We start from the raw sequence: 23,479 nt of genomic DNA, 5'->3' as shown, positions 1-23,479 counted from the left end.
AGATTTCCTTGGATCTGCTTCCCGGCAAGGACTGCGCAATCCCTTCAAGGGGATTCGAATTGCTGCCAAGTGCAACTTTTGGCCTCACTGCTCAGCACTTGATCTGCTCTTCTTGTTTCAAAATCAATGCTCTGATACCATGTGAAAATTCCTACTACTGAAGGAACCCCTTGTTTAGTCAATTTAGTGTTCCTAAATTGATGTCATTAATTGTCAACCCGGGGCTCGTAAGCTGATGAAGTGAAGGTGTACTATATGTACTTAAGCAACCTCTTAGAGCTTTTTGTCGTTTGGGGTGTTGTTTGTGGTTAATTTGTCTTCTTAAGATGGAGTGATGATTTTATAAACAGATGAGTGATAGTGTGTGTAAGGTGAATTCTAGATGAGTGAGGGTGTGTGATTAGTGGTTTCTAACTACTTGCTGAAAAGGAAAAGCTTGAAAGAAATAAATAACTTGAAATGAGCTGTAAGCAAAGAACCACTTTCTAATGGCATTAGTCTCTACTCATGTTGCTGCAAATAAAAAGATAAGAAAATCACTTTAAAAACCAATGATAATGTTTATCTCTTCCTAACTCTCTGCTTCTAACACATAATACTGTGTAAAACACGATTAGGAAGTAGCTAAAGATGAGTTTAAAAAGTGATAAAAAAAATGAGAAAAATCTACTTTAAAGACTAGTTATAATGTTCAGCTCTTTCTAACTCTCTGCTTCTGACATATGGTACTATGTAAAGCATGATTAGAAAGTAGTTAAAGATTAGTCTAAAAAGTACTCAAGCCAGCTGTAATTTATTAGTATTCTGATCTCTAAAAGATGAACAATTTGTGATAAAGAGACCATTAATCAGTTAGCATACAACTTGAGAAACTAAATTAAAAGCTAAACTAAAAAACAGAGTAAAAGGCAGCACTATGAGTAAGACAACTGAAACTACCACTAGATATAAAGCAAATACACAAACACACACACAATCCCGGGTTTAAAAACCTGCAAAAGAATAATACTGATCAGTTTAAAAATAAAGGCTGGAAATGAAATGACATGAAATCAAATGGTATGCTATTATACATGATAAAAGAAATAAAGATTGTTGAAAGCATGAAAATGAAACCAAACACTATGTACACGGGCTGTCACAGATGGGGGCCCTCCATCCACGCAGCCAACTTGAAAGATCAGCTACTAAAAAGTGAACAGAACAACACTGTTTCTATTACTCCATATGCAGAAAATTACAGTCAAGAGTGCTAGAACAGCACTATCAAAACAGAGTCTTGAAATGCACTAAAATTATAACAAGTTCATAAAACACAACAACTAAAAAGTAACATTAAGCGTATGCAAACGCTAGTTTTTATAGGCATCTAAACGATTGCCTAATGCGTAAAGCTAGAAACTGAAAATTAACTAATCTGTCATGCGTAATAAAGGTTCAACAACACGTCATAAGCCTCGTGGATGAGCTGGAGGTTCTGGTCGTTATGGGAATTGAATCTAGAGTTGGATTATGTCTTCCACAACCTGCGTAACACGGACAAATCACCAGTTACATTGACGTGACCCAACAACTTACGCAACACCGTTTAAGCTGCCTTTATTGACCGTGGCTTGACCCTCGTTGACCGGAGGTGTAGATGATGTGGCTGACCGAACCAACAGCACAGGAACCTTGAGCACCTTTATCCCTACATGCCCATGTGGCTCGTTTTGCAAAATGACACGTGGAACCTTGAGATTAACAAAAAGGCTGCGGAATCATCAGATGGCTGCGGAATCGCTGAATGGCTGCGGAATTGCCAGACAGCTGCGGAATCTCTGTAAATATGTCAAAATCTAAACAAAACAGTCACACATTAGCAAAGTTCACTTAATCATGCTTAAAGACATCTAATGTAATGATCTGGGCATGTTTACAAGGAAAATGAGGCAAAAGAGAGAGATGAGTGAGGGAAAACTGTAGGTAATGATGGATAATCAAGTGCAAAGTAGAGGCTCTACATACCCCCACTACGAGGGTGTTGCATGTCCTCATGCAACGAAAACATTGTTCAATCCATCTGCTGAGATGCCTCTGCTAAGACATCTAGCCTTCTCTTCTTCCTCTGTGTGGCCACATTGACTCTTGGTCTTTTCATCAAACATCTGAATTTTAGATTGATCAAAGCTCTGTTTAACTTCCTGCATCTCTTCTTGAGCTTTTTGTTTTCCTTTTGCCACAGGCCCATATGAAGCATGGTATTATCTTGGACCATCTTGTCCACATTGCTCTGTACCTTCAGTTTTTCATTTTCCTGTTTGATGTGGCGATTTAGTACCTCCAGCTCAAATACTTCCTGCTTCAGTGATTGAACTTGCTGCTCCAAAGGTTGAACAGTGCTTGGACCAGCAGCTGCTTGTTCTAACGTCTCCAAGTAATTATAAACTTTCTGCTGATCTGGGTCAACCTCTGGTGACCTCTTTGGACTAGGCTCATACTGAAATTCGGATCCATGTTCATATTCAGGTTCATGCTCAAAAGGATTTTCCTCACGTGGAGGATTGGTCTCAACATACTCAGCGTGTGGAGGGCTTTTCTCAAAGTCAGGTCTTGTAGCAACCTTTTCAGGTGTGCTCAAGTCAATGATGAGTGACTTTTTACCCTTTGTGGCCCCCACTTTGTCTTGTATCCTTCTGCTCCTTCTCACGGTGGTGGTGCTCTGTTTTTCTTTTTGTGCCTTTTGCTTTTGTTTTTCCACCACCTTGGAAAGGGCAGTCTCACGGAGTTTGGCCATTCTTTGTGCTAAGGGCTGAGTGTCTTTTTCACTAGAATTCTCTGGAGTAAGGTAGGTTTCTTGAGCTATGGATTTTCCTTTATCTTTCTTTTGTTTCTTCCTACTCTCTTTTCTCTTTTGAGCAACTTCTTGGGCAAGTTCTGAAAGGGTTTCTGTGATGATTCTTTGGGCTGTTTGATCAATGTCCACAGCAGGCTCAGGGTCAATTTCATGTTCAGAATGATGTACATCAGTTTCTTCTTCAATCTGTTCTTGGACAGTTTCCTCTTGGACAACAGTTTCAGGAGTAGCCTCTTCTCTTTTTCTTCTACTCTTTCTAGGCACAGAGGTTTCTCATGCTTCTTCAAAATGGTTTCTCACAAGAAATCTCTCCCAGGTAGCTCTTTTTGCTTTCAACTGTTCCTCAACTAGCATCTTAACAAGACCATGATGATACAGATGTGGTTCAATGTTTCTTGGGTTCCTTTGGACAATTGAACACATTTTTCTAAGACTTGAGAGTAGAAAATATGGAAGGTTAATATCATCTCCTAAGAAATGCATCATAACTTTGGCATGGTAAACATATAAAACTCCAAACCTTCCCTCACAAGTAAAGAATTTTTGCACTAATAAAAGTAAAGTTGTCCATTCTTCCTTGACATAAGTAACAGGAATCCCTTTTGTAAAAATGTTGGTATCCATACCTGGATTCTTTAAGATTTTCTTCCACTGTTGGTCTTGTACTGATATGTTTTTAAACCATCTTTCTCCAGTTTGTGGGAGTGAGGTGGCCTGTGCTATACTGCTCTCAGTGACTGTAAACTTTAGGTCCCCTATCTCCACTTGATTGTCTTTGTCTCTAAAGGAACGTGCAAAGGCCTTCGTAACCTCTTTGTGGTAACCTCTGAATTTCTGGATGCATTGGAGCTAGTTTGCTTGCTGCAAAGCCTCTTTAACTTGAGGATATCCCTCCAGAAATTTTGAACCCTCTGGTTCTGCTCTTAAGAGTTTACCCATTGGCTCTATGGCTCTGTTCTAAAACTTTTGGAAAAAAGGTTACACGGCTTCAACAGTGGCCCTAACACAGTAAATTTACGGCTCTAATGTAACAGCCGTAACATACGTTCACTGATAATCAGAATTAGCAGAGAGGAAGAAGTAAAACAGAGTATGGCTAAGGTAGCAGCGTAGTGAGCACAGCGGAATAAGGGAACTGTGGAAATGAAACAGCGTGAATGGAATGATACGAGCATAAGAGGGTTATGAAATGATGGGTAGAAACGGTTAGGTCCTTAGGCTTCGGCCATAGGTTTACACTTGGCTGCGGGATTATGACGTAGAGAGACGTAGTACAGTAGTCTACGTCACTTAGGTACGAAAACCTTAATGGAGGAGCAGCCGCAATTGAATTTCAAAATCGTGATGAACATGACCGATAAGTGTGGGGGATACGTGGATTTTTGGTCGCATGATGGGAAAGACTGGTAATCATTACATTAAATGGCAAGAAACATAACCCGGAAACTTTGCAAAATGAGATAACCGTAAGTTTAGGATTTAGATCATACCTCATATCCGCGCTTGGATTGCCTTTGATCATTTGCCACTAACCCTTTATTGTTTTATTGTTGTTGCATGACTCTTTTCCACTTATTGTTGATGACTTCTGAACTATAAATTTCTTTTCGAACAGACTGTGTTTTTTTTTTTTTATGCAGGTGCAGAGAGCTGCGGAATGGCTGCAGAATTGCCAGACAGCTGCGAAAACTGCAGTGGTACCCTCCGGCTGCACAAAACAACTTCAGTTATCTAAAAAAAATAACTTTATTGATGGAATGAAATGTAATGAATCGATGGATGGATGGAAAGAAATGAGGTGGAGTGAGAGTGATTAAATGAATGAGATGGTGAATGAAGTGGATGAAATGGTGAAATGAGGTGGAATAAGGAGGAAAAAGAGAGATTTTTTTTTTGGAAAACATGAGGTGTCAGGTGACCCTGATTTTCACCTCAGGTTTTCTGCATAAGACTGCCAATCAGAGATTGGTTTTCAGGCTTATACATTTATTCTTTTTTTTTTTTTTTTCAAAAACCAAAGATTAGGCTGATGGAGGAGAAGAATCCTTCTCCACCAACCTGATTGCAGAATCTTCTTTAAACAACTTGACAAACTCTTCTTTTGAGAATGGCTTTTGGTAGATTTTCAAGCGATGGCCATTCACAATAAGAGGAGTATGAAATTCATCAATAGTTTTCACTCGAACTGCTCCATTGCTAAAGACTTCATCAATCTCATATGGCCCAAGCCAATGAGTTTGAAACTTTCCTTTGAAGTCTTTGAACTTTGAATCAAACAATAGAGCCCAATCTCCTTTCTGAAACTTTCTTTCTTTGATATGACGATCATGCCATTTAGATCTTTGGTGCTGAACTAGATCGGTCCTTAGAATTGCATCTTGCCTTATTTCATCTAGCTCATTTAGCTGGTCCATTCTGTGTCTTTGGGCTTCTGAGAGGCTCATTCCCAATTGGACTGCCATCTTGAAGGTCTTGATTTGGAACTCAATGGGGAGCGGGACTTCCTTCCCATAAACAAGTTCATAGGGAGAATGTCCTGTTGTGTTCTTCCATGTAGTTCTATAGGCCCATAAGGCTTCAGGGAGCCTTTCCGCCCAATCTCTTCTATGAAGATGAACAGTCTTGGTGATAATGCCTTCAAGAACTTTATTGGTAGATTCCACTTGGTCATTGGATTGCGGATGGTAGGGAGTAGATGTTCTGTGCTTGATCTTATATTCCTCCATCAGCTTCTCCATCAATTTAGATGTAAACTGGCTGCCCTGATCTGTCACAATTTCCCTTGGGACACCAAAACGAGTGAAAATATCCTCAAAAAGAAATTGAACAACTGAATTTTCAGTAGCAGAAGGCAATGCTTTCGCTTCTACCCACCTAGTAACATAATCAGTACAAACCAGTATATACTTCTTTTGCTTTGATGGAGGATTAATTGGTCCAACGAAATCTAGAGCCCATTTCTCAAAGGGTTCGATGCATACCTGAGGCTGTAGAGGCATTTCATTTGAAGGAGTTGGTTTCCCAACTCTTTGGCAGCTGTCACACCTTCTAACATACTGCTTTGCATCTTTAAAGAGAGAAGGCCAATAATATCCTAGAGAAAGGATTTTATAAGCTGTCCTCTTGTCAGCAAAGTGCCCGCCGCATGGTTCATCATGACATGCCTTAAGGATGTCAGGCATTTCATCTTCCCGAACACACCTTTTGATTATACAATCTGGCCCTGTTTTGAACAATTCATTAGAAATCCAAGAAAAATGTGAACTCTCCTGAATGATTTTCCTTTTCTCATTAGGAAATAAGTGTAGAGGTAGCTTCCCTGTAACTAGATAATTAGCCATATCTGCATACCAAGGAGTCTTGGTAGTCACTGCAAACAAGTATTCATCTGGAAACTTATCTTCTACTGGAGAATCTTCATTAGTGTTTTGGATTCTAGACAAGAAATCAGCTACTGTGTTTTGTTTTCCAGGTCTATCTAACACAGTAATGTTGAATTCTTGTAAAAGTAAAAGCCATCTTGTAACTCTACCATTAGTGACAGGTTTGTTCATTAAATATCTTATGGCAGAGTGATCAGTATGGACAAAGGTTTCATAGCCGGTTATGTAGTGTCTAAACTTATTAATCGCATGTACCACAGCTAAGAACTCTTTTTCTGTAACAGTATAATTTAACTCAGTGGGAGTCAAATTCTTACTTGTGTAATAAATGGCATAAGGGATCAAATCCTTTTGTCCCAAAACAGCTCCTAGAGCTGTATCTGAAGCATCAGTAGAAATGTGGAAAGGGAGTTTCCAATTTGGCCCCCTTAAGATGGGTGCTTCAGATATTCTAGTCTTTAAAGCTTCAAAAGCAGATTGACACTCGGGATCCCATTTGAACTCACAGTCCTTGGTAAGCAATTTGAAAAGAGGGGATGCTATCTTAGTGAAGTTTTCAATAAATCTTCTGTAATACCCAACAAACCCAAGAAAACTTCTAACATCTTTCTGGCAATTTGGAACAGGTAACTTAGAGATGACTTCAACTTTGGATCTATCAACCTTAATCCCATCTCCTGAAATATGATGTCCTAAAACAATCCCTTCAGTAAACATCATAAAACACTTTTCATGACTTAAAGAAAGATTTGTTTCCTTACATCTTACCAGTACTTTTTCCAAATTTTCCAAAGCTTCTTCAAATGTATTACCATAAACTGTGAAATCGTCCATGTATACCTCTACACAATCATGAATCAGATCTGAAAAGATTCCTAGTACAGCCCTTTGAAATGTAGCGGGTGCATTGCACAATCCAAAAGGGAGTACTCGGTAGGCAAAAGTTCCCCAAGGACAAGTGAATGTGGTTTTGTCTTGATCTTCAGGTGCTACCTGAATTTGATTATACCCACTAAAACCATCCAAGAATGAGAAATACTTTTTACCTGCTAAAGTGTCTAGTACCTGATCAATAAAAGGTAGAGGGAAATGATCCTTTAAGGTTGCCTTGTTCAATTCTCGATAATCAATGCAAACTCTCCATTTACCATTCTTTTTAGGCACTATAACCAAGGGAGAAACCCATTGGCTATCTGAAATGGGGTAAATGAAGTTTACCTTGAGCAATTTCTGGAGTTCTTCTTTCACAATTTCCCTAAGGTTTGGATTCATCCTTCTTTGTGGTTGCCTAATAGGTCTGCTGTTTTCTTCAATATAGATGTGATGAATACAAGTCTTAGGATCGATTCCTTTCATGTCAGTGTATTCCCATGCAAAGGCAGTGGAATGTTTTTGCAACAGTTTGGTTAATTCTTCTTGTTGTGGTCTTTCCAAGTTTTTGTTAATGTTCAATGTTTTTCCTGGAAGGATTTCAATTGTAGAACTACCAAACTCTTCCATTGAGAAGAGAGACATCTGTCTAGAGGAGAGATATTCAATGTCTGCATCTAACTGAAATTGTGTAGAGTCATATTCTAAAGGTATTTCAAAATTTTCTAAGGTATTTAGAATTTGACTATCCTCACTGATTTCAGAGATGGTTAGAACAGGTTGAATAGTATCCTCATCGTCAACCCACTCATCTTCTCCTATTTCTGTTATTGCCTTTGCTGGAGGATACAAGTTGAATTTCTTGGTGGAATTACCATCTGATATATACATGTCCCCAGACCTACAACTGATGAAAGCATCAGCTGTTGCTAGCCAAGGTCTTCCTAAGATAAGAGGATGTCCTCCTAGATTATTCTTGGGAGTTAAAATCATAAAATCAACTGGATATTCCCAAGAATCTAGAGAGACTGGAATATCTTCCAATACACCATCAGGTTTAATGATTGATCTATCTGCAAGTTGCAGCAAAGTAGGTGTAAAGAGAAGGTTAGGAAGCTTTAACTGATCCATGGTCTGTCTACTCATGATGTTGATCGCGGCTCCTAAGTCAATCAAAGTATTTGGGATTTCAACCCCATTAATATGAGTTTTGACAATAGGGCTACCGAGATCCACATATTTTTGCATGGTAATCTTACCCATCATAATGTCTGCAATTTTTCCAACTAGATGTATCCTTTTAGTATCTCTGGTTCTCTTTCCTGTTTTCTTCAAACTCAACTCCTTTATTGTCTTCGCTAGAATGGGAATTTCCTTAATGGCTTGTAACAAGGGAATCTTGATACAGACATTCTTCAATTCATCTAGGAAACTATAGTCAGGCACCCATATCTGCTTTTCCACCCCTTTGTCAATTTGTAATCTTTCAGGAAAAGGAGGTGTAGCTAAGGGTGTAGGTTGCTCAACTATGGGAGTTGTAGAGGTTGATTCTTTTTCTTTTTCTTTTTGGATATTTTGGTTTTGAAGTGATGCTTCAGAACCTTTATTGACTTTGAGAGATTCTTCCTCAGAAATGCTTGGTTGTTGAACACTTGTAGAAGGTTGATCTAAGATTCTACCTGATCTGAGTTGTACTTCATTGAGAGGAACAACCATATAGGTAGGGAATGGTTGACCTTCCATCATGTAAGCATTTTGAGGGTTCCTATTATTTGGATTTGGTAATGGCTGAGAGGGAAGTTGATTTGATTTCTGCTGGGATTGAAGCGATAGTTGAGAATTTTGATTTTGTGGAGGAGGTTGTTGTTGTTGAGGGTATGGCAATGATAGTTGTTGACCTTGATTAGGAAGTTGTGGAGCTTGCTGATTCTGAAATGATGGAGGATATTGATAGAATTGAGCAAATCTCCCATAAGGATTTTGCATGCTTTGCATCCATGCTTGAAAAGCATTTTGAGGTTGAGGCCAAGGTTGTTGCCAAGGATTCCAATTTGGTTGGGATTGAGAATTCATAGAGTTGTTAAACCCTTGATTCTGTTGTCCTTGCCAAGGTCTCCTTGCAATAAAACATAGAGATTCAAGTGTATCTGGATCCTCTTGAAAGACTGCTTTGAGGCCAGGAATTGAAGGACAATCCTTGGTCTCATGAGTTTCTGAGGAAATTACACATGTTTCTACAACGTGTGCATCTAAGGGACATTCCCTTAAAGCATGTTTCTTTCTGCATTTCGGGCAAAAGATAGCCAAAGCCTCAGCTTCTGCTTTTTGTTTATTGTGAATCTTAAGGGTATCAAGTTGTTCACTAAGACTCCCTAAGATGTCAGTTTTAAATTCATCAAGCATACTGCCGATTTCAGCCCTACTTACTGATCCCGTTGCAGATTTATTTGCTCTTAGGAGAGAAGGATCTCTAGGCCCTTTTTGAGTTTTTGATTTGCCCCTTGAGAGATGGATACAGAGTTCTGCTATATCATTGAGTGAAAGTTGAGAAATATCCCCTTTCCCCATCATGTTTAGGATATCTATCCATTCATCCCTAATGGCTTTTAATAAGAGGGCTTTTAAGGTCTCTTCATCCAAGCTACTCATTTTTTCTCTTTTCAAGTTATATTGAAATCTCTCAAGTAAATCTTCTAAGCTCTCATCTTCTCTTTGTATCATTTTAAAAACCTCGTCCTTGTGATTAGTAGGCATACAATAGTCCAAATACCTATCCAAAAATGTCTGTTTCATTTCATCCCAAGTCCTAATGGATTGAGTGAGTAACCCCATGAACCATTTCAAGGCTTGATCCTTCAGTGTTGAAGGGAACAATTTGAGTTTCTGAGAGTCATCTAGGTAGTCATAAGTTCGACACACCACTTCAAACTCAAATAAGAATGTTTGGTCCTCAGTCCTTAACCCATGGAAGTTAGGGAGGACAGATGGTGATATGTTTTTCATAGTGGCTCGGGAATCCTCATTAACAATGGGAAACCCAAATAAATTATCCCCATCTCTATTTCCTCCTCCAAGGGGACCTCTACCTCCATTATTGTTATTGTTGTTTCCTCCTCCTCCTCCTCCTCTACCTCTACCTCTACCCCTACCACCTCCTTCTTCCTCTGCCATGATGATTCTCCTAGGGATTTCAAAATCTTCTGGTTCCTCTACAAAAGGTGAATGAGAAGAGATTTCTCCTTCTTCTTCAGATGATTCCACTTCCTCAATTACAATTGGTCTTTCTGTAGGAGAAAGAGAAGAGTCTCTTCCTGGTTCAAACTCAATAGAAGGTGTAGGAGAGTCAACTCTTGGCTCTTGAATTCCAGGAATTCTAGTACTAGGAGTGTCGGTTGGAGATAAGGGAGGTGTCTCTTGTCTATCCCTTGAAGCAGATGGACTTGTAAAAATTAAACTTCGAGCTCTAGCTAAAAACCTTCCTCTAGAATCTCTAGCTCTATGCATGTCATTTTTTATTATTTTTCTTCAAGTCAAGTTAATAGTTCTTTCTCTGATCTTCCAGTTCACTCTAGGTGCAAGAAGAGAGCATACTCAAGAAACTACCAAATCAATAACTTTCTCTTTTCTGATCCTCCAGATCACCTTGAAGTGCAAGAGGAGAGCATACTTTGATAGGTTATCAACTTCTTTCCTTGAAATTTTTATGTTTTTTTTTCTAAGAATATGGCTACTTAATTTCACTTCCCCGGCAACGACGCCAAAATGTTTAGTCAATTTAGTGTTCCTAAATTGATGTCATTAATTGTCAACCCGGGGCTCGTAAGCTGATGAAGTGAAGGTGTACTATATGTACTTAAGCAACCTCTTAGAGCTTTTTGTCGTTTGGGGTGTTGTTTGTGGTTAATTTGTCTTCCTAAGATGGAGTGATGATTTTATAAACAGATGAGTGATAGTGTGTGTAAGGTGAATTCTAGATGAGTGAGGGTGTGTGATTAGTGGTTTCTAACTACTTGCTGAAAAGGAAAAGCTTGAAAGAAATAAATAACTTGAAATGAGCTGTAAGCAAAGAACCACTTTCTAATGGCATTAGTCTCTACTCATGTTGCTGCAAATAAAAAGATAAGAAAATCACTTTAAAAACCAATGATAATGTTTATCTCTTCCTAACTCTCTGCTTCTAACACATAGTACTGTGTAAAACACGATTAGGAAGTAGCTAAAGATGAGTTTAAAAAGTGATTAAAAAATGAGAAAAATCTACTTTAAAGACTAGTTATAATGTTCAGCTCTTTCTAACTCTCTGCTTCTGACATATGGTACTATGTAAAGCACGATTAGAAAGTAGTTAAAGATTAGTCTAAAAAGTACTCAAGCCAGCTGTAATTTATTAGTATTCTGATCTCTAAAAGATGAACAATTTGTGATAAAGAGACCATTAATCAGTTAGCATACAACTTGAGAAACTAAACTAAAAGCTAAACTAAAAAACAGAGTAAAAGGCAGCACTATGAGTAAGACAACTGAAACTACCACTAGATATAAAGCAAATACACAAACACACACACAATCCCGGGTTTAAAAACCTGCAAAAGAATAGTACGGATCAGTTTAAAAATAAAGGCTGGAAATGAAATGACATGAAATCAAATGGTATGCTATTATACATGATAAAAGAAATAAAGATTGCTGAAAACATGAAAATGAAACCAAACACTATGTACACGGGCTGTCACAGATGGGGGCCCTCCATCCACGCAGCCAACTTGAAAGATCAGCTACTAAAAAGTGAACAGAACAACACTGTTTCTATTACTCCATATACAGAAAATTACAGTCAAGAGTGCTAGAACAGCACTATCAAAACAGAGTCTTGAAATGCACTAAAATTATAACAAGTTCATAAAACACAGCAACTAAAAAGTAACATTAAGCGTATGCAAACGCTAGTTTTTATAGGCATCTAAACGATTGCCTAATGCGTAAAGCTAGAAACTGAAAATTAACTAATCTGTCATGCGTAATAAAGGTTCAGCAACACGTCATAAGCCTCGTGGATGAGCTGGAGGTTCTGGTCGTTATGGGAATTGAATCCAGAGTTGGATTATGTCTTCCACAACCTGCGTAACACGGACAAATCACCAGTTGCATTGACGTGACCCAACAGCTTACGCAACACCGTTTAAGCTGCCTTTATTGACCGTGGCTTGACCCTCGTTGACCGGAGGTGTAGATGATGTGGCTGACCGAACAAACAGCACAGGAACCTTGAGCACCTTTATCCCTACATGCCCATGTGGCTCGTTTTGCAAAATGACACATGGAACCTTGATATTAACAAAAAGGCTGCGGAATCATTAGATGGCTGCGGAATCGCTGAATGGCTGCGGAATTGCCAGACAGCTGCGGAATCTCTGTAAATATGTCAAAATCTAAACAAAACAGTCACACATTAGCAAAGTTCACTTAATCATGCTTAAAGACATCTAATGTAATGATTTGGGCATGTTTACAAGGAAAATGAGGCAAAAGAGAGAGATGAGTGAGGAAAAACTGTAGGTAATGATGGATAATCAAGTGCAAAGTAGAGGCTCTACACCCCTACTGTAGCAAATCTGAATCTACTTCACCTACTTGATTTTTAAATTACAATCATCAAATTATTCTTTTGAATATTGAAGCAAATTACTTCTGTAGCCTACACTAATTAAATATTTGATCTCATGAAACAAAAAACAGAGCAAAGAACAAGATACATAGGACACACTTTTTTTTGGACACAATAGTCCCCGGAAAAACCCAATGTGGGAAAACTGGTGCAGCAACTCTGAGGGTTTTATTATTATGCAGGAGAAATATTTGAATACAAATCTAGGATGCTCATTTAGCAGTTCTTTATAGAGAAAATATTGGTGGAAAATCTGAGTGAGTTTTACCTCACTTCACTCGGCAGAATTCCGGTTGATTCGGCACAAGACTGGCTAACGTTGGCTATTTCTGCGCTGGCTCTGCATCAGCCCTGCATCACCTTCTCTGCCCTCTACGTCAGTTGTTTCGGCAGTTCTTGGTAGTTCTGGCTGTTTTGGCTTCTCTGACCTCTGCATCAGCTCTCCCGGCTATTCTGGCAGTTCCCTATAGATCTGGCTGTTTCGACAGTTCTCGGTAGTGCCGGTTGTTTCGGTAGTTCCAGCTTCTCTGCCCTCTACGCGACCTCTCCCAGCTACTGTACTGTCTCTCTGCAAGCTCTCTCTGCCTCTCTGTCAGTATTCTCTAGAAAATCCTTCTTCCGGCTTCTCACTGCCCCTCAGCTGCAACATCTCCCCAAACGATTTTCCTCTAGAGAACTTCTCACCTCAGAAAATCGATTTTCTCAATCTCTCCGTGTGTGTTTTCAAATGAACCCCAAGCCTCCATTTTATACTTTTGTTGTTGAGTCTTCAATGGCCGATATTAAGTCTCTAATCAACGACTAAGATTAAAACATGACTTGATCCGCCTTCTAGATCATTCTCACCCATATTTTGATTAATACCCATTAATATTTTAATTTTCCTAAGTTTATACTTAGTAACCCCATTAAAAATATTAATTATTTTAATAAAATACAATCCGGGTGGAATTTCACCAAATAGTTTCTGGGTTCTTTAGAACTCATGTGTCTTAGCCTCTCCACCAATTTTCAAGGCTAGAGCACTTCCAATGCTACCAAAAACTAACAACCTTGAGGATCGAGGGTTTGGAGTAAGGAGCTCCACAAGTGGCCTTGTGGGCTTGAAACCCAAGCTTGGGGTTTTGCACCCATCGATGTTGGGGGCAAAACCATAAAGATATTTCGACATGTGATGGATAAGGATGATAATGCATGTCAAGAAGAATCTGACACATCGAAAATCATCTGATTCCGAGTTGTGGTTGAAGAGAAATGAATTTTTGAATGTATTATGTGGGTGAATTTGTCTCAAGTTCAAGTCGGCCTTAGTACAAGGATCACTTCTTGATAGGTTGGTTGTCACCTTAGACAAGCCTATATAAAGGAGTGAGGAGAGGTCTCATTCTTCACACCCTAAGTGCATCAACATCAAAGAAATAGCTTTGAATTGGATAGCGATTTAGGGCAGCAAGGACGTTGGGACAAGAGCACAAATTGTGAAGGATATCTATGTAATTTGGTGCGAGTTACCTTGTGAAGGACGTTGCAGGCCTGAGGAATCTTGGGAGACCTGTTTGATGTGCATTGTCACTAGTTCTGGGTTCGTTCTTCTTACATATTGGAGCCATTGTCACAGAGGTGAGTTAGAGTTGTTTTGTGCATGTTTTTGTTGGGTATTTGTCTCTGTTTAGGGCCGCAGAGAAGTGTTGTAGGTACAGAAGTTTTGGAGGACTTGTAGAAGGGCCAAGAGGGTTAGTCTCTGTTTAGGGCCGCAGAGTAGTGTTGTAGGTACAAAACTGTTGGAGGACTTGTAGAAGGGCCGAGAGCATTAGTCAAGCCCCTCTCTCCTAGCTGCAGTCATTAACCATACGTTGCAACCCAAAAAAAAGGTATTTTCCTGTCTAAATAGGTCGAGATCCTTGCTGTAGCTACCTATGGAGTTGTAGGAGTTTTGAGGAGAAGCCATGAGGCTTGCAACAACGTATGGAGAAGGGTAGAAGGCAGCAAAAGAGGGTAGCCTATTGGGACAGAGAAGTACAATGATTTGGAGAAGAATTAGGGTTGTTGTGATGCCCTAACCAAAGCTCAGAGAATGCACATAAATCGAGGTCAAGGAGGCAACAATAGTGAGTTGTAGATGTCACCTTGTTGATGATTGGATGCTATGTGGTTGGGTGTCTTGGGAGAGGACATACTGAGAAGTTTGATGGCATCCAAGAAGAGGGTTTCTTAGGTGTGAGGATGTCATGTCCCTTCCTAAATTAATTTGGAACAAGACTAATTATTACATTTTGGGGCCAATTTTGGAGATAGTGGGGCCCATTCGATTTTTATTAGGAGATTAGACTTAGGATAAGTTATTTTGTTGTGGTTAAATTACACATGGGGGCCACCCACACTAGGGAAATATGCACTCCCTAGTTCAGTTTGCATGGAGGTGGTTAAGTGAGGGCCCACGATGGAGGTAAAATTGGAGGGAAAAGTGCTCCATGAAATCTATATAAGGAAGGCAACTCTCCTCATTTCATTCATCTTTGGCATATCAAATTTCTCTTTGGTTGCTCGAGCTGCTTAGCCGAGTCACTTGCTGTTTAGCAAGAGTTCTTCAAGCGAAGAACTCACCCTTTCGTTGGGGGACTTCGAGTGCCACACTAAGAAGGTTTTCCTTCATTTCTTAAGGAGGAGGATCTCATTGTGATTTCCAATGATTGCATTCATCTCTAGGTGGTGCGTATTATTGGAGGACGCAGTGAAGAGGAGGCTGATTTTGCTTGTGGTGTCTTGCAGTGGAGTTTGGGTGAGAGGATTTTCGGAGAGGAGGCATCCATTGTTGGCATTTGGGAGAGTTTTGGAGGTGGAGGAGCGTGCTACCTACCTTCCAGGGTGAATTTCACACTTCCTGGCAGTGTATATAATATCGCCGAAATATCGGCGATTTTCGTAAGTATTGCGATATTTTCGGCGAGACGAAATATCGTCAAGAAAATATCGCGATATTTCCGAGATATCGGCGATATTTCGGCAAAATATCGCGCGACGATGCAAAAAATCGCCCAACGACAGTCAAAAAATTCCGCGCAGCTTATAAAAGTCCGATTTTGTTTTTTTTTTCAATCATTTTCATTTCTGATTGCTGGAGAAGGAAGGGGAGAGCTATGTGCTTGCTGCCAAGGAGGGTTTGAGCATTGAATAGCTATTATCGCCACCAACAACGAAGATTTTGTTGATCTAAGCTTGAAGAACAGTGAGACAATTTCATTTCTTCCATTAACAGGTATGTTCAAATAAACCCCTATGTTAATGAATTTTTTGTTAGTTTTAGGATTGTTCTTGCTTGCCTATTTGCCTACAATCATTTTGCTTTTTTTTTTTTCCATTTGAAAAGATTTTCATGCCCATGAGCAAATGCAAGGGTTTTAAATTTTTAACTTTTCTCCATATTTGGAGAGCAAACTCCATTTTTTTTTAAACTTTCAAATACACCCTCTTATTGTCATTTATGGTTTTTCATTGAATTCACATTGCAAAATTGCAAATAATGTAGCAAAAAAACTGTTTTGTAAAATGATGTGGTTATTACTTATTAAGTTATTAATTCAATTTTTTTTTTTTTGGTGCCGTAGGTTTGAGTTAGCCCACTACAAAATTCAAATATGCCAAAAGCCTTAAACCCATTCTGGGAGTATGGGAACCCTGATGATGGGACAAATCGGGCATATCTTACATGCAAATTGTGTGGGACCAGGATGACAGGTGGGGTTACACGAATGAAATACCATCTGGCTAGACTCAGTGGACATGATGTTGGGATTTGTACAGTTTCTAGTCCGGAGCTTATACAAAAAGCTCTTGAGGCAATTGATGAAAAAGACAGAAAGAAGGAAGAGGCAGAAAGAAACAAGGTTGAACGTGCAAGTAGATCTTTCGGGATATCTTCTCCTGATTTTGATGTTGAGGGTAGTGGGAGGGGCTCCACAGTTAGCACATCATCACCTGCTACTGCTAGTGCGAGGTCATCATTTTTTGTTCCAAGAACAGGACATGGAGCACAACTTGGCCTAAAATCGCTTGTTAAAAAGAAGAAGCAAGAAGCAGATAGAGTCATGGGGAGGTGTATTTTCTGGAGCGACTTACCTCTCAACATCACCAAAACCAATCCATTTTGGCAGCCAATGTGTGATGCTATTGCTGTTATGGGCCCAGGGTACAAAAGTGCTATATATGAGGAGTTGCGGGGGCCAATTCTTCAAGCAGAAAAGCAGGACATCAACTCTAGATTGGCGGAGTTGAAAAAGACATGGGAAGTTACTGGATGCACAGTGATGTCTGATGGTTGGATAGATAGGAAGGGTAGGACCCTTCTAAATTTCTTGGTACATTGTCCTAAAGGTACCATGTTTATTAAATCGTTGGATGCATCAGAACATATCAAAGATGCAACAACGATATGTGAGTTGTTAGATGGGTTCATTCGGGAGATTGGTGTGCAGAATGTGGTGCAAGTCATACCACACAATGCAACTAATTATGTGTCTGCCGGCAAGATGCTTATGGAGAGGCATCCCACATTATTCTGGACTCCATGTGCAGCACATTGTCTCGATTTGTTGCTTGAGGATATGGGGAAACTCTCCTTCATCAAGGAGGCGGTTGATATGGCTAGGGGCATCCCCAAGTTTATTTATAACCATGCTTTTGTTCTTAGCCTCATGAGGAGGTTCACTAGAAACAAGGAGTTGCAGCATCCTGCGATCACACGTTTTGCCACAAACTTTATTACTCCTCAGTGTTTGCTTCGATGTTAGTTCGAGTTGAAGCAAATGTTTATGTCTGATGACTGGCGTAATTGTAGATATAGCAGGAGACAAGACGAGAAAGCCATTGCAAAAATGGTGTATTCTGAGACATTTTGGCGTGGAGTAGAAGAAGCATGCTCAGTTAGTGAACCTATAGTAAAGGTTCTCAGATTGGTAGATGGGGAGAAGCTTGCAATGGCTTATTTGTATGAGGGCATGGATAGGGCCAAGGAGGCCATTCATTCTTATTATGCAGACAAGGGTTTTGTTGGCCTTGATAAGCAGATGATGTTATGCGATGTGATTGATAGTCGATGGACAGGGATGCTTCATCGACCCATTCATGCAGCAACACTCTTCCTCAACCCCGCATGTTCATACAAATGTAGCTTTGATTTTGATGCGAGGTGATGGAAGGGTTCCATTCTTGTATTCAGAGGATGGTACCTGATCTTGAGCTTCGTAGCAACATCAATCGCAAGATACAATATTATCGGGATTGTGTTGGCCTATTTGGCTTTGATGATGCTATTAGGGAAAGGACCCTCTTAATGCCACATAAGTGACAAGTCATCACTCATTAGAAATTAGAATTTTCAATTTAGAATTTCTTTACTTATAATTCTATTTTTTTTTTAAATTCAATTATATAACTTTTATTTGAAAGTTTAATTATGTTTTAAGTTTTTGAATTTTTTATTTCATTATTTTGTTGTAGATATTTGGTGGCGAAGCTATGGTGCAAGGACACCAAATTTGTAGAAATTTGCCATACAAATCTTGAGTCAAACATGTAGCACTTCAGGGTGTGAGCGCAATTGGAGTGTATTTGAGAAAATACACGCAAAAAAGAACAACAGGTATAACTTTGAGCTCCAGCCTTCAGTGGAGCAATTACACTTATTGTAATTTTTAATTTTTAATTTATGACCTTCAAGTGTCAAGAGTCAAGACTCATTAGTTTTTTTGACACTCTTATAGGTTGGAGTTCGCATGCCTCAATGATTTAGTATATGTGCATTACAACATCCTACTTCGAGTGAGGCAAATAGAATCACCAATGGATCTAGATTCCAGATGCCATTTCCGTAGACAATATTGATGTATTGTCTCAGTGGAGGGTGGAGTCTGAGGAGCCCATCTTGGAGGAGTCACCTTCATGGTTTAGAGCCAGATGATCCATTAGAACAGGGGCAGCAAGAGGAGGAATCCTCAGAGGAGGAGCAGCACTCGGAGGAGGAGCAGGAGGAGGACACTGTGGGAGCATCAGCATCAACACCATCTGCTATAGATATAGGAGAGCACAACTCCATACCTAGCACTCATTATTTGACATTAGGTGCAGAGGCAGGGTCAGGGCCTTCTACTACTAGGGGCAGGCCTGGAAAACAACCCATCATGTTTTCCCGTAAAAGGGGGAGAGGGCAGTGATTTCAGATAGATAGCTGCTAGTTTTATTTGTTATGCTACATATAACTCATGATGATGAGATACTTTTATATATGTGATGTTATTTTGTATTGGTTCTCCACATTTGAGTTCCTGAATGGACAATTATCAGGGATCAACAGGATTTGGTATCGCCTTTGATGTATCATTTCTATTTGACATCATATATATCAGTGCTTTCTTCATATTTATGTGCCAATGTGTTTATTTCATGTTGTTATTGCTTTATATGTTTAAAAATCCGAAAAAAATGAATATATTATGCATTTTTTATGCTTGCTGATATTTGCCAATATTTTACCGATATTGCCAATAAGATATTTTCTAGACCCTCGCTGATACCGATATTTTCAAGACTGCTTCCCAGGCTTTTACAGAGGCAGCACTGGGTGCTCACGTGGACGGTAGAGTATCAGTATTTGAGGCTGAACTTCACCGTGGAGGTTAAGGGAAATATTTGGAGAGGTGATTGTTGCATTTTCGGAGCTTGGAGGAGGATTTCATTGGTGTTCCTTGCAAGCTATATTCCTTGAGCAGTTTGGAGGGCGTAGGGCCTATTGGAGGCCGAATTTGGAAGGTCAAAATCCAGCCAAACCATTTCTGGGTTTTTGACAAGGATCCCAAATATAAAGTTTCAGAATATTCTAAGCAACGGAAATGGGGTTTTTAGCCATATCTTTGCAGCAAACAGTGCAAAATTGTTGGGGATTGCAAAGTGCCTTTGGGGGTCGATTTTGGGAGGACAAAATCGGGCCAAACTATTTATGGGTTTTGGCCAAGGAGCTTGGAGCTAAATTTGTAGCATTTTTTGAGCAATGGAAGTGGAGTTTCTTGTAGTTCCTTTCCAGCCAATAGTGTAGTTTTCTAGGCTGCGCAGAGCATTAGAGGAGCAAACATTTTCCAGTACTTGATATCATTGTCTCATCACCTGGATTCTATCATGCTTTCCATTGAGGCAAACCGAAGTGCATGCATCCATACTATTGTATTGCTCCATTGATTAATAAAATGGCTCAGCTGGGTCTTACTTCTGGTGTTTTAATAAGCATTTGCTGATTGTTTTTATTTCCTGTGTCACAAATCAATTTTTTTTTGCATATCACTGCTTATTTAAATTTGGAACATTACAGAGGATCCCCTAGCGAGAGGTAGACGCTACAACAAGTACTGGTCACTTGTGGATTGTTGGAGGGCAGCGTGAGAGTGGACCAAGTGTGGATAGTGATTGGGCATTTATGGTCTGTTGGAGGACAGAGTGATAGTGCCCAAATTGGAGCCCGATGTGCACCATCTTCATGGACATATATGGTTTCTAGAGTGGCAGAAGTTGAGCTCAAGGTTTGATCAGCTAGAGGAGCAGTTGAGAAGCCTTAGACTTGTGTGTGGAGAAGGACTTCTACAACAGATGATGGGCAATCCTCCTAGCCCGTGTTCATTGTGGGATATGGACATCTTGCAGTGATAGGTGGCAAACCTTTGTGCCCCATGTTGGTCTTCATTAGAGTAGCGTAGGAAGACCATAGTGGGCTGAAGTCCCTGAGTAGCTGAGGAGCAATAGTGGGCAGATTGAGAGTTGTTCACAAGTGGACTTGTGAACAACTCGACAGGAGTCTTGATGTGTTGTGCCCTTGATGGACTAAGTCACAACTAGTGAGCAGATTGGATAGTCGAGATTCAGTGACCAGTTGGACTTGGAGCATTGATAGAGGCAGGAGCAGCAGATTGGGGGTTGAAGGACCAGGCAGGTACATGGTACGACAGAGAGGAGCCGAGAGAGTCGACTACATCATCCAGATGGTCAGGGTATCTTGTTGAGGGTAGATTGGTTGTCAATGTTCTGACACCAAGCCCCAGTTTGTATTCTTGTGTCAGTGGATGTAAGAGGGCCATTATCCCTAGTACGAGAGCCCTAGACTGTTGTATTATATGTTGATTAATATAACGAAGTTAGGTTGAAAATTGTAAAAAATTATCCATATTTTGTGCACTAGTAGATTTACTGTTTTTTATATTCCGCTGTGCAAAGTAGTATTCTTGTGATTCTTGGTTTGGTAGCAGCAAAGATTTAAGATTCTATCCTAGACACCAGGATTGTGGAATCAACAAAGTCAACAATGCCACTAAGGCAAACATATCATGAAACAAACAATACCAAGAATACCCATGACCGTCCACACCAACGGGGATCTAAGAGTCACTTGCGCAAGATAAGACACACCCACATGGATTTACAAGGCTATAAGGCTCATCCGCTGGGTTTATATGGTGTGGATAAAATGTTCTGAAGCACCTCTTCTAAAAGATGGGTAACATCTAGCTCCAACTGTAGGACAAGTTCTCTTCTCGTGGGCGCTTGAGAACCTAAGAATCTCTAAATGTCCATCACTCAAAGCCCTGCATTTTTGACCAAAACAAGTATCAAATTATATGAAAACAAGTAAATGGAAACAAAAGGAAAAAAAATTAATCTAGCATGTGATGCAAGAAGATCAAGGACTCAAACCACACAAGTATGCAAAGAAAAGGACACACCTACACTACTTGAGCATGCTTCAAAGATATTAGGTATTACCTAGGTAGAAAAGTTTTAAGGTTCACCCATTTATGGGCAAGGTGACCTTCTTGTTGTCCAGATGGCATAAATGTAAATAATTTTTACCTACAATCTCATCAATCATATAAGGTCCTAACTGTGAAAATTCCACAACTGGAACCCCTACTGCAACCATTGATGATATTACTCCTATTTGTTAAATTTGTTTAAACAAATTATTTGCAGTTTCCTATGAAAAATATCGTAAAACATACATTGCAACCTTCACTTAATTAAATTATAAGTGGAAACAAGAGACTGAGTAAGAAAGAAAATACAACATAATAGACACCGTTATTTTTGGACAAATGTCCTCAGAAAAACTCAATGCGAGAAAACCGATGCAATAGATCTGAGGGTTTATTATTATTAAGCAGTAATTCTAAATATAGCTCTGGATGCCCTTCTGGCAATCCAGTTACAGAGAAAAGGACACTGGCAGAAAACTTAGTGAGATTACCTCACTTCACTCGGCAAATCCCGGATGATCCGACAACTAAACTGACTATCCCTGGCTACAACTGCGCTGCCCCTTCGCAATAACTGCGTGGGCCTGCGTGGAGCTCTTTGAGGCTCTACGTCAACTTTGCGCTGGGTCTCCTTCCCTCCTAGAGCTCTGACGTCAACCATCCCGACTGATCGGGTAGCTCCCCGACAAATTTCGGACTTCTGCTGGAAGACAAATCTGCCTCTATGCTGGCCCTTTTGGTCTGTGTCAAGCACTGCGTGGGCCCTCTTGGCCCAGCATCAGTCCTTCCTGGGTCTGCGCTGCCTCCACTGGTGCTTCTCTACCTCTCTGCTGAGTATTCGAGGTTTCGGAGAAGATACTCCAACCCAACTATCCCTGCCCCTCAACTACAAGAAATCTCCGTAGTTGAATTTCCTCCTGAGAGCTTCTCACTTCAGAAATTCTATCTCTTGATCTCTCAATGTGTTTTTCAAATGACCCTCAAGCCCCTTCTTATATCTTTCTGTTGGACAATCAACGACCTAGATTAACTCCTAATCAAAGGCTCAAATCATTTTGGCTTGATCTCTATCTTCTTCTAGAAATTACACCCACAATTAGATTAATACCTCTTAATATTTTTAATTTCCTAAGTTTAGACTTAGAATCCCATTAAAAAATATTAATTATTTTAATAAAATTGTCTCTGGGTGGAATTTCCCAAAAGCCTTTTTAGGTTCTTTGGAATACATGTGCCCAAGCCTCCTTGCAAAATTTGAGGCCTAGAGCACATCCAGTGATATCGCAAATTAACACTCCCTCTTAACAAGGAATGTGCTCTAGCAATACACTGTTGCTGCATACTGCTCTTGTTGATTTGGGGTAGCATCAGAGTTCTCTAAGCCTAAAATTTTGTAGGGAGTCTTGGGCACAGGTATTTGAAAGAACCTAGAAAGCGTTTTGGGAAATTCCACCCAGAAGTGATTTTATTAAAATAATTAATATTTTTAATGGGGTTCCTAAGTCTAAACTTAGGAAAATTAAAATATTAATGGGTATTAATCTAGTCAAGGTGAAACTTCTAGAAAAAACCATGGATCAAGCCAAAATGATTTGAGCCTTTGATTATGTTTTCATCTAGGTCATTGGTTGTCCAACAGGAAGATATAAGAAAGGGATTGAGGGTCATTTGGAAAACACACAGAGATATTGAGAAAATCGATTTTTAGAAGTGAGAAGTTCTCAGGAGGAAAATTGATTGAGGAGATCTTGCAGTAGAGGGGCAATGAGAATCCAAGAGAAGGAATTTCTGGAGAGTACGAGGCAGAGGGAGAATAGAAAGACATCCAGAGGAAGGCTGAAGCTGGCCCACGTAGAGGTAGCGCAATCCTTGAGGGGAAGTTGAGTTCTTGTTGAGAGAAGTTGAAATTCAGTTGTCGGAAGCCAGGGTGTGATTG

The sequence above is a fragment of the Pinus tabuliformis genome, chromosome 6 (genome assembly GCF_031772625.1).
Source record: "Pinus tabuliformis cultivar Carrire ecotype Pingquan chromosome 6, CPIR1, whole genome shotgun sequence".
Taxonomy (NCBI): Eukaryota; Viridiplantae; Streptophyta; class Pinopsida; order Pinales; family Pinaceae; genus Pinus; species Pinus tabuliformis.
Note: the sequence above shows the minus strand (reverse complement) of the source record.